Here is a 14,753-nt window from a genome sequence, read left to right as displayed (position 1 = left end):
CATTCCCGCACATGGACTCTACACATGTCTACAGTTCTACCCATTAGTCCAGCAGGATGTAGCACAATGTTCATCTCCAGAAGCATAGAGGTTCTAAAGTTTTTTTTTAATTAACAGTGCTGCATAGTATTCAGTAAAATATAATTAAGCTTCACATTTTCTCTCTTTGGTTGTAGTTTCTACTTATCATTCCAGGCTTTACTGGGAATGCTGGGGAGATTCTCCTGAACCACAGTAGATTTGTATGGATATGTGTTTGCATACTTTCTGAAAGCCTTTCCACAAGTTCTTAACTCCATTTCTTATATGTCAGCTGTTCATAGAGTTTCCCTCATAGGTCAGATCTATAACACCCACTTCCTTTATTCTCTTAAAAATGAACCCGTCAACCAAAACCACATTATTGACTGACTTAGAATATTTATCACCATGATCACTGTGATTCATTTGCTAACCTTGACTATTTAGCTGTCTTGACTGTAAACAGTGGTTTGAAAAAGCAAGAAGTTTTTTTGGTTGGTACTGTGTAGACTGTTTGCTATATGGCCTGGGCATACATGACCTAGTTAGAAAGGCAGAGCTGCATTTTGGCAAAAAATCAGAGACCTTGGAATAGGAACCCATGTAGTCAGACTAACATGGGTTTAAGCTTGGACCTACCATTTATTAGCTGTATCACCTTAATCAAGTTACCTACTATCTTTAAGTTCTTTAAGTTTCACCAATTATAAGGTAAGACTAGCAAACACAACCTACAAAATTATGCAACTTAAGAATGAAAGCATTGTTGATGTAAAAAATAGTCACAAGCCAAAAGTTAAGAGTTATGTTTTATTTGGTGGGAATTTTTTGGATTTCAAGCCTGGGAGATAGCATCTAATTAAGCCTGAGAGAACTGCTCCTGGGCTTGAAGGCCTAAATAGTCCCACCAAATATAACAGCTCCCAACTTTTAGGTTATGACTATTTTTTAAGTTGATAAGTTTTAGAAAAGGCAGAGGGGCAAGAGGTCAAATTGCCAACATCTGCTGGATCATCAAAAAAGCAGGAGAGTTCCAGAAAAACATCTATTTCTGCTTTATTGACTATGCCAAAGCCTTTGACTGTGTGGATCACAATAAACTGTGGAAAATTCTGAAAGAGATGGGAATCCCAGACTACCTGACCTGCCTCTTGAGAAACCTATGTGCAGGTCAGGAAGCAACAGTTAGAACTGGGCATGGAACAACAGAGTGGTTCCAAGTAGGAAAAGGAGTATGTCAAGGCTGTATATTGTCACCCTGCTTATTTCACTTATATGTAGAGTACATCATGAGAAATGCTGGGCTGGAAGAAGCACAAGCTGGAATCAAGATTGCTGGGAGAAATATCAATAACCTCAGATATGCATATGACAGAAAGTGAAGAAGAACTTATGGCAGAAAGTGAAGAAGAACTAAAAAGCCTCTTGATGAAAATGAAAGAGGAGAGTGAAAAAGTTGGCTTAAAGCTCAACATTCAGAAAACTAAGATCATGGCATCTGGTCCCATCACTCCATGGCAAACAGATGGGGAAACAGTGGAAACAGTAGCTGACTTCATGTTTTTGGGCTCCAAAATCACTGAAGATGGTGATTGCAGCCATGAAATTAAAAGATGCTTACTCCTTGGAAGGAAAGTTATGACCAACCTAGACAGCATGTTGAAAAGCAGAGACATTATTTAGCCAACAAAGGTCTGTCTAGTCAAGGATATGGTTTTTCCAGTGGTCATGTATAGATATGAGTTGGACTATAAAGAAAGCTGAGCACCAAAGAATTGATGCTTTTGAATTGTGGTGTTGGAGAAGACTCTTGAGAGCCCCTTGGACTGCAAGGAGATCCAACCAATCCATCCTAAAGGAGATCAATCCTGGGTGTTCACTGGTAGAACTGATGCTAAAGCTGAAACTCCAGTACTTTGGCCACCTGACTCGAATAGCTGACTCATTTGAAAAGACCCTGATGCTGGGAAAGATTGAGGGCAGGAGGAGAAGGGGATGACAGAGGATGAGATGGTTGGATGGCATCACCAACTCAATAGACATGGGTTTGGGTGGATTCTGGGAGTTAGTGGTGGACAGGGAGGCCTGGCGTGCTATGGTTCATGGGGTCGCAAAGAGTCGGACGCGACTGAGTGACTGAACTGAACTGAAGAAGAGACAATAGCAGATTGCTGTCCTCTACCTGAATTCCATGAGGACCCATAGCCTTGGTACCAGCAGAGGCCCCTTGTGCCCATCTGCCTCCTTGGGGAGTCCAGAAGAATTTGAGTGTGTCTCTCCTGGTTCTAGGATGTTCTGTTATTGGTTGATGGTCCTAAGTTTTATTCGGTGGGGGAAGACGTTACCCTTGAAACTTGGTTCAGGAAGAGGTTCCTGGGTTGTACAGTTTAGACACTTAGCAGGTTATCCTCAGTGTAAAAGGCACTGGGAATATTTCATTTGGATACTGAGTGGTTGATTATCCTCAGTTTAGAGACTGGGAAGTCTTGGCTGAGTTAAACGTGAGTAAGGTGGGATGAGTTGTTAGGGGAAAGTCTGACCTGTTGTTTTTTCCTTGAATTGGCTATCTTAATAGAGTTTGTCAAAATAAAATAATCTCATGAGAACTTCTGAGCTCCAAAGAAGGGACTCTCTCCTCCTGGCTGGCAAGGGTTCTCTCAGGCAACTGAGAAACTTGGAGGAGTGGTGGAGGCAAGACCTCCCAGGACAAAGCTGTCCCTATGGGGAAACCCACTCTCATAATTAACAAACTGCTCAACTGGAGACCCACATAAGATTTGGCCATTCCACAGTCTGAGCACGCATGGAAGTCTTATACTCCACTGGGAGACCCCAGACACAAAGAAGGGGCTAAAACAACTCTGGGGCAAAAACCAGAGAAGTTAAGCTTCCAAGCAGCACATACTGGCCCACCACATGATCACCAGTAGCGATTTTATCTCAACAAACTGACTTAAAAATGGGAAATAAAGAATTGAAAATAAAAGGAATGACAGATTTTTAGCCTCCAGCCCATACCCTAGCTGAGTAACTGTACATGCGAACTTACTTAATTGGAAATGAAAAGAAATCTCACCCTAAAAATGTAGGGGGCTCTTTCATCTCATATGCAGTTAAGTTACATTAAGGTTATCAGCTGGCTTGGTAAAAATATATTTTCAGACTTTAAACAAAAGCCTTCTAGGGGGAAACTTGGCATTTGTCTGTATTTTTGAGATGTAAATGTTCTACCTGATCTTCCTAGGATGAGTTCTGTGTTTGTTTGTTTACATTTTTTTTTTTTAATTTGGCCTTTGCTATTCTATTTTTGAGAGTAAACTCTAAGGCTTAGGTTACATCCTCTCCCACCCTTTTATGGGAAGCCTCTTGCATCTTAATGATTTAAATTACTATTAATATGTTTATTTTATTAATGGCCAAATAATAGATCATTTTAAAATTGGAGAAACTAACAAATTGGTGAATCTAGAGCACTCGTTATAAACAGCTGTTTTATTGGTACCTATAAAACAAAAATAATATTAAAGGTGAAAAAAATATATCTAATATTTAACCTGAAACTGAAGCTCCAATACTTTGGCCACCTGATAAGAAGTGCCTACTCACTGGAAAAGGCCCTGATGCTGGGAAAGATTGGAGGCACGAGGAGAAGGGGAAGACAGAGGATGAGTTGGTTAGATGGCATCACTGACTCAATGGACATGAGTTTGAGCAAACTCTAGGAGGTAGTGAAGGACAGGGAAATCTGGCGTGCTGCAGTCCATGGGGTCGCAAAGAGTCAGATAGGACTTAGCTACTGAACAACAATGTTTAACCTAAGAACTTCTGTGCTTTTAAAACAAGTGAGGAAAATTGGCTTGGGAAGATTCATATGTGGGGTTTACTTCCCCTCAGTGGGTCTTTCAGACGCTAAAAAGGGCACTGAAATAATTAATGTCAATAGAAAAACTTGTAAGGAAGATCTAGCCACTATTTTCAACAAGGTAGAAAAATTCAAGAGGAATTATCTCAAATGAATAAAGAAATCTTTAGATGGTTATTTAAAATGGGATAAGTAAATTGCACATTTACGTAATTAAAACAAGATTTGATATTACTGCATTACCTAGAGTTAAATGGGCCAAAAGGGACATCTACCGGCCTGCAATATTAAAAGCCAACAAGTCAGTTCTGTTTACCCTGGTTTTAAAATTAAATGTAAAGGAATACAAAAATTTACAGTGAGATATCTGACCAGCAATTATTTGGGACAAGGTTAAGCCAAAGAGCCTGACCTTCTTGGCTCAGCCTCACTCTGAGGATTCCAGAATGGACAGGTAAGGAAAGAAAAGAAAAGAAAAGAAAAAAAAAAAACTTCTGAAATTCCTCTAAGACCAAGCTTGTTGATTGAATCCTAATGAAATCAAAAGTAAAGGTATAAAAGTTGACAGGATTGAGATAAAAGTATATAAAATTGACATATTTAAATGGACTTTGTATTAGATGGTTGCATTTCTTAGTAAATTATATTGTGGGATAGACATGTTTCACTGGGGAATAACAGCTCCCCTGTGTGGTATTATAAGACTAGAGATAGAGATTGCCACTAAGGAAATATTAACTAAATGTACTGACCAATAGGGTTATCTGAGCCACACAAAGAAGTAAAACTGGGAACTAAATGCAAGGGTTAAAAATAAAAATAAAATAAAAATTGTGATTTTGCTTCAGTTTGTGAACTGAGAAAGGTCTTTGCTAAATGCCTTATAAAACCTTTGAAGGTATGATAAGTTAAAATCTATAAGACTATAGAACTCATAAAATAAATTTCAATTTAGTTAAAAGTCTTGTCACTGATTTCAGTATCTTTAGGTGATAGAACTGTTCTTTGGGGAAATAAAAGCAACTGGCTTTCTCTTGCAAATCTCTAGAAACCAAAATGTAATTTACAACCTTATGGACCGTAGGCCAACAGGTTCCTCCATCCATGGGATTCTCCAGGCAAGAATACTGGAGTGGGTTGCCATGCCCTCCTCCAAGGGATCTTCCTGGCCCAGGGATTGAATCCAAGTCTCTTACTTCTACCTGCATTGGCAGGTGAGTTCTTTACCAGTTGCATCACTAAGAAACCCCAAATACAGATCACAAGGACCTGAGACTGACCCTAATCAGCTCCACTAGACAAGACCTGACACCAAGGGAAAAAGGTGGTGGTTTTAAAATTTGTAGAGTTGGGAATGCTCCCTCAGCCAAATCTTAAAGACATAGTCTTATATCTATATCATATATATATATATATATATATATGCTGCTGCTAAGTCGCTACAGTCGTGTCCGACTCTGTGCGACCCCATAGACGGCAGCCCACCAGGCTCCCCCGTCCCTGGGATTCTCCAGGCAAGAACATTGGAGTGGGTTGCCATTTCCTTCTCCAGTTCATTAAAGTGGAAACTGAAGTAGCTCAGTCATGTCCAACCCTCAGTGACCCCATAGACTGCAGCCTACCAGGCTCCTCCATCCATGGGATTTTCTAGGCAAGAGTACTGGAGTGGGCCATTGCCTTCTCCGATATATCATATATATATAGTCAGGGAGTTTGTAATTTCCTCAGTTCTCTCTTGCTGTAGCAAAAATTTGAAGCGACGATGGATCCATATTACAGCTCAGTTTTATTTGTCAAGCAAAGAAAATACATCTTGGAGGCATGAAGGCAGGCTGACCCAAAAGAAGCAAAGAGAAGAGAAGCCAGAGGCTCAATTTTGGCTCCTACTTTTATATGTTTTTTTTTTTTTTTCTCCATCCCCTGAGCTTGCCCTATGTACATTGAGCTAGCCAGGAGGGCTCTTTGCTTCACCTGAGGTTCTCACTCTGATCCTCTGACCTTCCTTTATTTTGGGGGCTTTTCCATTCTTTGTCTTTTAGCCACCACTATTCAGGACTCTTTTTCCTATTCTAACTACCTAACATATATCTTATATATATAATATATATCTTATGTATATATAAGATTATAGATATAACCTTAAAATCTTAGTCATCTGAACAAGCAGCCTTCATGTACCCCAACTCTTAGTAAACTAGTACTTTTATATTGTATTAATAATACCTGGTTCATAACTAATCTTTTAAGTGAAGTTGTGAGACCTCTAGTTTGTCTGTTTATGTCGGTCTACACTTTATACGTATGCGATATCTCTACCTTTGGAAAGTATTGTCAATAGTAAATTTGTAAAGAAAGTGAAATCGCTCATTCGTGTCCGACTCTTTGCGATCCCGTGAACTGTACTGTACCAGGCTTCTCTGTCCGTGGGATTTTCCAGGCAAGAGTACTGGAGTGGGTTGCCATTGCCTTCTCCAGGGGATCTTCCTGACCCAGGGATCAAACCCAGCTCTCCTGCATTGCACGTAGACGCTTTACCCTCTGAGCCACCAAGGAAGCCCGTATAGTTTATAAAAAGCTCTATTTAATTTGAAAAGAAAGTGTTAACATTTAAAGAAACTGGCCAATGTTACTTTCAGATTCACATGAACTGGGAAATATTCAATATTAAGTTGATAGCTGGTATTAATATTTAAATTTATCTAATTAATATAGACATGTCATTGAATCATCAAAATTAAATGTAACACTTTACTTCAGTTTAATAAATAAGACCTCATTGTATCTGTTGCAAGGAAAATAATTCGATATGATGAAACTTTAAAGTAACTGAGATAAGAGCTTTTGGGTAAACCTTTTATTTTAGAAATGTCTACTTAAAACAATCTTTCTGGATATTTGGTAACTTGAAGTTCTAGAGCTATGCTTATTTAAGTTAAATGATGAAAGTTTATTAAATAGTTAGAAGATACTGAGACATTATTAACTAAATAGAGTCCTAAAGTTATTTAGCACTATTAATGAAAATGTTTGGTGTCACCCTGAGATGGTCTCAGATGTTCAAATGTTTTTAGAAATTATCACTTATGTTTATGCTCACCAATCTATAGAATGCCAATATAAAAGATGGTTCATAATTGCTTACTTCTTAGCTTTTATTAAAAATTAAGGTTTTAAGAGTTGAGGATTATAATTTAAACATGTAATTGGTGGCTCAGATGGTAAACTGTCTGCCTGCAGTGCGGGAGACCCGGGTTCGATCCTTGGTTTGGGAAGATCCCCTGGAGAAGGATATGGCAACCCACTCCAGTACTCTTGCCTGGAAAATTCCATGGACTGAGGAGCCTGGTAGGCTACAGTCCATGGGGTCGCAAAGAGTCGGACATGACTGAGCGACTTCATTTTAAAGCTAGCGGAATAGCTAAGATTTCAGTAGACCGTAATCAGTAGAATGTCTGTTTTCAGTAAGGAAGTTACGAGGAATGGAATTACATTTTATTGAGTAAAAAAGTGAGCTGTTTGATTTCATTTAGGTGGAAAATGAGAAACAGGCTGGATACAGAAAGTGAAAGAAACCCTGAGGAGGAAAACGTTTTATGCACATTCAGGATTAACAGACTTTTGATTGAAGTTAACTGAGTAAATAAATTTTGTTAAGTAAGCTAATGCAAGACTGGAATTTGACTTCTTTTTCTATTAAAAGTGCTCCTTTTTGATAACAAATGGTGAGAGTTTGTGTGCTCTTGAGTAATCTGTATTTATTTTCTTTTAATTGTTTTTGTGACTTTGGTTAAATGAATGAGCATTGTTTCAGTGACCTATGATCCTGTTATGTTTTAAAATGTTTTTAATATTTCTAACAAACTTCCCAAATATCATAATATAACTAAAGCTCTTTTAGACTCCAATTGACTCTGGGGTGCTTCAAAGAAACATCTCTCAGACATCTCAGAGAGAAATGTTAAGCTAAGTGTATTTGATATTTTTATTTCAAAACCATTGTCCAGTGACTGAATGTGAACTTTAGGTTGTAATGTATGGATAAATGTCATTAATATGAATATTGCAAAATTTATATGGACTCCCTAATATCTGAGATGTCTTGATATAATATTATCAGTCATTTCTATTGGTTATCCTAAAATGTTATATGTTGCAGAAATGTCCACGTTGCCTGCTAATTGCATTGTACTCAAATCTTTAACTATGCTATTTTAAGTTTTATACCTAATAGGCTCAGTTCAGTTCAGTGGCTCAGTTGTGTCTGAATCTTTGTGACCCTATGGACTGCAGGAGGACACGCCAGTCCTCCCTGTCCATCACCAACTCCCGGACTTTACTCAAACTCATGTCCATAGAGTTGGTGATGCCATCTGATCATCTCATCCTCTGTCATCCCTGTCTCCTCTGGCCTTGAAACTTCCCAGCATCAGGGTCTTTTCCAACAAGTTGGTTCTTTACATCAGGTGGCCAAGGTATTGGAGTTTCACCTTCAGCATCAGTCAATCTAATGAATATTCAGGATTGGTTTCCTTTAGGATGGACTGGTTGGATCCCCTTGCTGTCCAAGGAACTCTCAATAGTCTTCTCCAACACCACAGTTCAAAACCATCAATTCTTCTGCACTCAGCTTTCTTTATAGTCCAAATCTCACATCCATACATGACTACTGGAAAAACCATAGCTTTGACTAGACGGACCTTTGTCGGCAAAGTAATTTCTCTGCTTTTTAATATTCTCTCTGGGTTGGGCATACCTTTTCTTGCAAGGAGACTCTTTTAATTTCATGGTTGCAGTCACCATCTGCAGTGATTTTGGAGTCCAGGAAAATAAACTCTCTCACTGTTTCCATTGTTTCCTCATCTATTTGCCATGAAGTGATGAGACTGAATGCCATGGTCTTAGTTTTCTGAATGTTGAGTTTTAAGCCAACTTTTTGACTGTCCTCTTGCACTTTCATCAAGAGGCTCTTTACTTCTTGTTTGCTTTCTGCCATAAGGGTGGTGTTATCTGCATATCTGAGGTTATTGCTATTTCTCCCAGCAATCTTGATTCCAGCTTGTGCTTCATCCAGCCCGGAGTTTCTCATGATGTATTCTGCATATAGGTTAAATAAGCAGAGTAACGACATACAGCCTTGACGTGCTCCTTTCCTTATTTGGAACCAGTCTGTTGTTCCATGTCCAGTTCTAACTGCTGCTTCCTGACCTTCATAAAGATGTCTCAGGAGGCAGATCAGGTGGCCTGGTATTCCCATCTCTTTCAGAATTTTCCACAGTTTGATGTGATCCACATAGTCAAAGGCTTTGGCATAGTCAATAAAACAAAAGTAGATTTTTTTTTTTTCTGGAACTCTTGCTTTTTCGATGATCCAGCCGATGTTGGCAATTTGATTTCTGGTTCCTCTGACTTTCTAAATCCAGGTTGAACATTTGGTTTTTTTTTTTTTTTCTAATTTTATTTTATTTTTAAACTTTACATAATTGTATTAGATTTGCCAAATATCAAAATGAATCCGCCACAGGTATACATGTGTTCCCCATCCAGAACCCTCTTCCCTCCTCCCTCCCCATACCATCCCTCTGGGCCGTCCCAGTGCACCAGCCCCAAGTATCCAGCATCGTGCATCGAACCTGGACTGGCAACTCATTTCCTACATGATATTTTACATGTTTCATTGCCATTCTCCCAAATCTTCCCACCCTCTCCCTCTCCCACAGAGTCCATAAGACTGTTCTATACATCAGTATCTCTTTTACTGTCTCGTACACCGGGTTATTGTTACCATCTTTCTAAATTCCATATATATGCGTTAGTATACTGTATTTATGTTTTTCCTTCTGGCTTACTTCACTCTGTATAATAGGCTCCAGTTTCATCCACCTCATTAGAACTGATTCAAATGTATTCTTTTTAATGGCTGAGTAATACTCCATTGTGTATATGTACCACTGCTTTCTTATCCATTCATCTGCTGATGGACATCTAGGTTGCTTCCATGTCTTGGCTATTATAAACAGTGCTGCGATGAACATTGGGGTACATGTGTCTCTTTCCCTTCTGGTTTCCTCAGTGTGTATGCCCAGCAGTGGAATTGCTGGATCATAAGGCAGTTCTATTTACAGTTTTTTAAGGAATCTCCACACTGTTCTCCATAGTGGCTGTACTAGTTTGCATTCCCACCAACAGTGTAAGAGGGTTCCCTTTTCTCCACACCCTCTCCAGCATTTATTATTTGTAGACTTTTGGATCACAGCCATTCTGACTGGTGTGAAATGGTACCTCATAGTGGTTTTGATTTGCATTTCTCTGATAATGAGTGATGTTGAGCATCTTTTCATGTGTTTGTTAGCCATCTGTATGTCTTCTTTGGAGAAATGTCTAGTTAGTTCTTTGGCCCATTTTTTGATTGGGTCGTTCATTTTTCTGGAGTTGAGCTGTAGGAGTTGCTTGTATATTTTTGAGATTAGTTGTTTGTCGGTTGCTTCATTTGCTATTATTTTCTCCCATTCTGAAGGCTGTCTTTTCACCTTGCTAATAGTTTCCTTTGATGTGCAGAAGCTTTTAAGGTTAATTAGGTCCCATTTGTTTATTTTTGCTTTTATTTCCAATATTCTGGGAGGTGGGTCATAGAGGATCCTGCTGTGATGTATATCGGAGAGTGTTTTGCCTATGTTCTCCTCAGGTTGAACATTTGGAATTCCACAGTTCACATGCTGTTGAAGCCTGGCTTGGAGAATTTTGAGCATTACTTTGCTAGCATGTGAGATGAGGGCAGTTGTGCAGTGGTGTGAACATTCTTTGGCATTGCCTTTCTTTGGGATTAGAATGAAAACTGACCTTTTCCAGTCCTGTGTCCACTGCTCAGTTTTCCAGATTTGCTGGCATGTTGACTGCAGCACTTTCACAGCATCATCTTTTAGGATTTGAAATAGATCAGCTGGAATTCCATTGCCTCCACTAGCTTTGTACTGAACTGGGTAACAAATGGCAAACCCTAATGAAAAACCTGGCCACTTCATGTGGATCAGTGGAAATCAATTAATGGGATTGAATAATTTGATATATATGATCTATAACTTTGATGATGGAAAATATACTAGCTTGAGTCTGTTTCCCAGTTAACCTTTCTCTCTTATGCTGTGACCTACCACAAATGGATAAAGTATGTCTTTGTAAACTGAGATGAAACACTTATCTTTTCTCTACCTGCTTAGTTCTGCCAATCGCACATGCTTGTCTCAAAGATTAAGCCATGCATAGTGTGAACAGCTTATACAATGAAACCACAGATAGCTCATTAAGTCACTTATAGCTCCTTTGGTTGCTCAGTCTTTGCAACTGGATTATAACTAATTATACTAATCATTGTTTTAATTTGTTCTTTGTTTCCAAATTGTTTATGCTTTTGTCTCTCTGCTGCATCATGACTTTGTCAGTGGTACTAGGCACATTACTCCTATCTGTCTATTTTATAAGAGGGTTGCCTTTTACAGTATGCAACCAGGCCTCCAACAAGTGTAATGATGACTAGGTGACTCAAAGCAATTGATCAGAAATATACTTCTATATGCCATCAATAATTGTAATATTGTGAGTCCAAGTATGGGAAGAATCATTAAGGGAAATATCTCCTGGACCCTAATATGTTAGAAGATAGAGGATCCAGAGAATTTTTAACCATCTACCAATGGGCCTAACTTGAAAACTAACACCTGGAGTGGCATATCAACAAGAACTTTTACCTGATCTGGGATGAGCAGTGCCTTGGGACCAAAAAAATGGTCATGAAATGTCTCCCAAATATTGGTGAAATTTCCAACCATGGGGAGGGACTAAGATGTGGAGTATTTCCTGCCATATTAATAAACAAGAATGTCACAGTCTTCAGCGATTCCAGTCCTCCAGTGCCTAAAGGCACTCAGGAAGGAAAAGCACCTGTGATCTGGCAGCCATCAGATTGCAACCACCCCCTACTTTGAGCCCTGAGGAACTCTGGATGCAGCATACTGGCCCCAGAGAGCTGAGATGCATATGTAAAGAACAATTTCACTGAGCCCAAACTCTTGCATCTTCCCCTGCATAGAAAAGTGCTAAATTCCTTTACTTGAGATATCTGGTTTCCTTTAATTAACAATAACCTTTCGATGTTTAGACTACCTACCCTTTGTTGTAAAATTTCTATATAGTCTGGCTCCTCCCCTAGCCTCCTTGGAGCAGTTTTCTCAGGGTCACTTGAGATGTTTTCTCCTAGGCTTGAAGTCCTAAATATTTCCATTAAATGAAACATAGCTCTCAACTTTTCGGCTGTGACTATTTTGTAAGTCGACATCATTCATAAAATGTATACCAGGTCTATAGTGAACACTCAGTGAATAGTAACCATTAGGTGTGATTGAGATGACAATGAATACAAATAAGAAACAAACAAATGTATGATTGTATGATTGCAATTATTTTTAATATTGTAAAAATAATTTAGCAAAGTAAAAGAACCATTTGGGAGCTTAGTTTGAAAACTTAGTATTCCTCTAAAGAAAAAAGATGAGAACAAGATTCATCCTTAGATGATTTTAAACTAAAGTTATTCTAATATTTAATCCAGTAACCAATTATTGGGTTTAGACTAAAGTTATTCTAAAATTTAATCTATTAAACAGTTATTGGATATTGTCTCTGTGCCAGGGGACTTCCCAGGGGGCTTAGTGAAAAGGAATTCACCTGCAGTGCAGGAGTGGTGAGTTTGAAGATCCCCTGGAGAAAGAAATGGCAACCCATTCTATTATTCTTGCCTGGGAAATCCCATGGACAGAGGAGCTTAGCAGGCTACAGTCCATGGGGTTGCAGAGAGTTGGACATAACTTAGTGACTGAAACAACAACAACAACATTGAGCCAGGAAATATAAAAGGATCAGAAATACAAAATTAAGTATAGTTTAGTGATATAAGCATGCTGATTGATCAAGTTCATGACAAAATCTGAATGATGAAGGGAAACATACTAGATAGTTATCCAGATATGATATGATGAGATAAGTGTATGACATTTTCTTATTTGCTTAACTGTGATTTATTTCATTTCTACTTTCATGTTTTAATAGTTGTGGTTTTTCAATATATACTTAAGTTTCTACAATAGGAGAAACATCTTAATTTCCAACCGGATTTAGTTTGGGTATTTTTCAATGCAACATTCATGATCTTATTATTAAAATAGGGTAAATAATCTGTGGAATTTATTGTGTTTGATCATGATTGCTTACCTATCCAAAATAAAAACTGACAAAATTTGCTTGTATATAGATAATTAATCTTGCTCAATTGTCTAAAAATAGTATCTATATGGGTTATTTTCATTCCTTACTGATTACCTCATCCTATAAATTCTTATCTTTATCCAGGATTTCCATTTTCTCTTTTCTATCTTCTATATAGTTAACTATCTTGGTGAGCCCAACTATTCGATTATTGGGAGATAACATTTTGTGATTTAAAAAGGACCTCCAATTTTGTGTAAATATTTTGGTTCTTGATATGTAAGATGTAAGGACAAAAACAAATTAAAAGCAAAAATGTTTGCTTCTCCCTGTGAAAAATAAGGGAAGAAATATCTTACCCTCATTTTTCTTGGACATTTGATTTAGAAAACTTATCATTATAAGTACTTTCTCAGTCTCTTTGAAATGTATGTAAATCTTTTTAAACTTCAAAAAGTACTTTGTCACTTTTACAATTCGGTAATATCTTTCTGTAGGACCTAGGAACCATCTCTCTGAAACACAATCATCAAGGAGGAGCACCATATCTCCCAGTTTCTGTGAGAGCCCAACAATGACCAAACTGCAAAGCTACCGCCTGTCATAGAGGTAAGAATTTAATTTGCATTTGGGTAAATCCAATTAACAAATATAATTGGTCATCTCAATTAGGTGAATTTAGAATGAACTATGGTGCTGTCAAGTCCTCTTACTTGAATAATTGTTGTTGTTTACCTTGGGAACCCATTTGGAACGGCTTATGTCTGCTTGGCTGTATAGAAAGGTGAGATTTCTTTCAGCCTTTGGAATCTCTTAGTTATCTTAGTGGGTTACCTGTGAGACTCATCATGTTCTGGCTTAATACTCATTCAAAAATAAAATTATTTTCTCTCACTTCTGCCTTTGTGAAGCCATTTTTCTGGCTTGGCAGAAGATTTTTTAAAAAAATCTTATTTCCTCAACAAAGTAAATACATTCACTCATTGCTCAGCAGCTATTTAAAAGTAAACAAAAATCCATATGTGTGTAAGTATATGTTAGTCTCAATATTTTGATACTGTTTATTATAAGTGAAAAACAATAGAATATCATCAGTTTCATGTGTTATAAGCTAAATTATATGTATTAGAGAAATATGTGGAAGAATACACAGCAAACTGCTAATATCAGCTAATTAGTTGGGGACAGAATATTATATTTTATCTTATGTATCCATCCTCATATTTTTCAACTTGTTGCAGTAAATTTGTATTATTGTTTGTTTTTCTATTACAAAATATAAATTAATTTTCAAAAAGATGCTAATTGCACTTGCAACGTAAACATCATTAATTAAAGCAGGGACAATTCCCCTTGTACTTTTTTTAATGTCCAACTTTTAATGTAGTGCTATATAAATATTTGTAAAATTAAAACATGTATGAATGAATGAATACCCATAACCAGAGAAGATTTTTTGACGGAATAGTTAAGACGTGAAGAAGCTATACTGAAAGAGTTGACAGAAGTTTGGGGGTTTAAAAAAAAAAAAAACGCACACAACAGAAGCAGTATATAAATAAATAACTTTTGGGAAAAGTTTGGCCAATAAAAGACTTGGTAAAGTGACTTATTT

The 14,753-nt window shown here is 37.6% G+C and overlaps 1 long non-coding RNA gene across 3 annotated transcripts in view; it reads left to right on the top strand.

The window, feature by feature from the left end:
* LOC133251709 (uncharacterized) overlaps positions 1-14,753 on the top strand; it is a 198,056-nt gene that overhangs the window by 52,869 nt on the left and 130,434 nt on the right. For all 3 annotated transcript variants that reach the window (XR_009737750.1, XR_009737752.1, XR_009737751.1), the window contains one exon: positions 13,636-13,747. This is a non-coding gene — a long non-coding RNA (uncharacterized LOC133251709). The remainder of the gene's footprint in view (positions 1-13,635; positions 13,748-14,753) is intronic.

The sequence above is a fragment of the Bos javanicus genome, chromosome 7, assembly GCF_032452875.1.
Source record: "Bos javanicus breed banteng chromosome 7, ARS-OSU_banteng_1.0, whole genome shotgun sequence".
In the NCBI taxonomy this organism is placed as follows: Eukaryota; Metazoa; Chordata; class Mammalia; order Artiodactyla; family Bovidae; genus Bos; species Bos javanicus.
The sequence above is the reverse complement of the archived record's forward strand: the minus strand, read 5'-3'. Positions and strand labels throughout refer to the sequence as shown.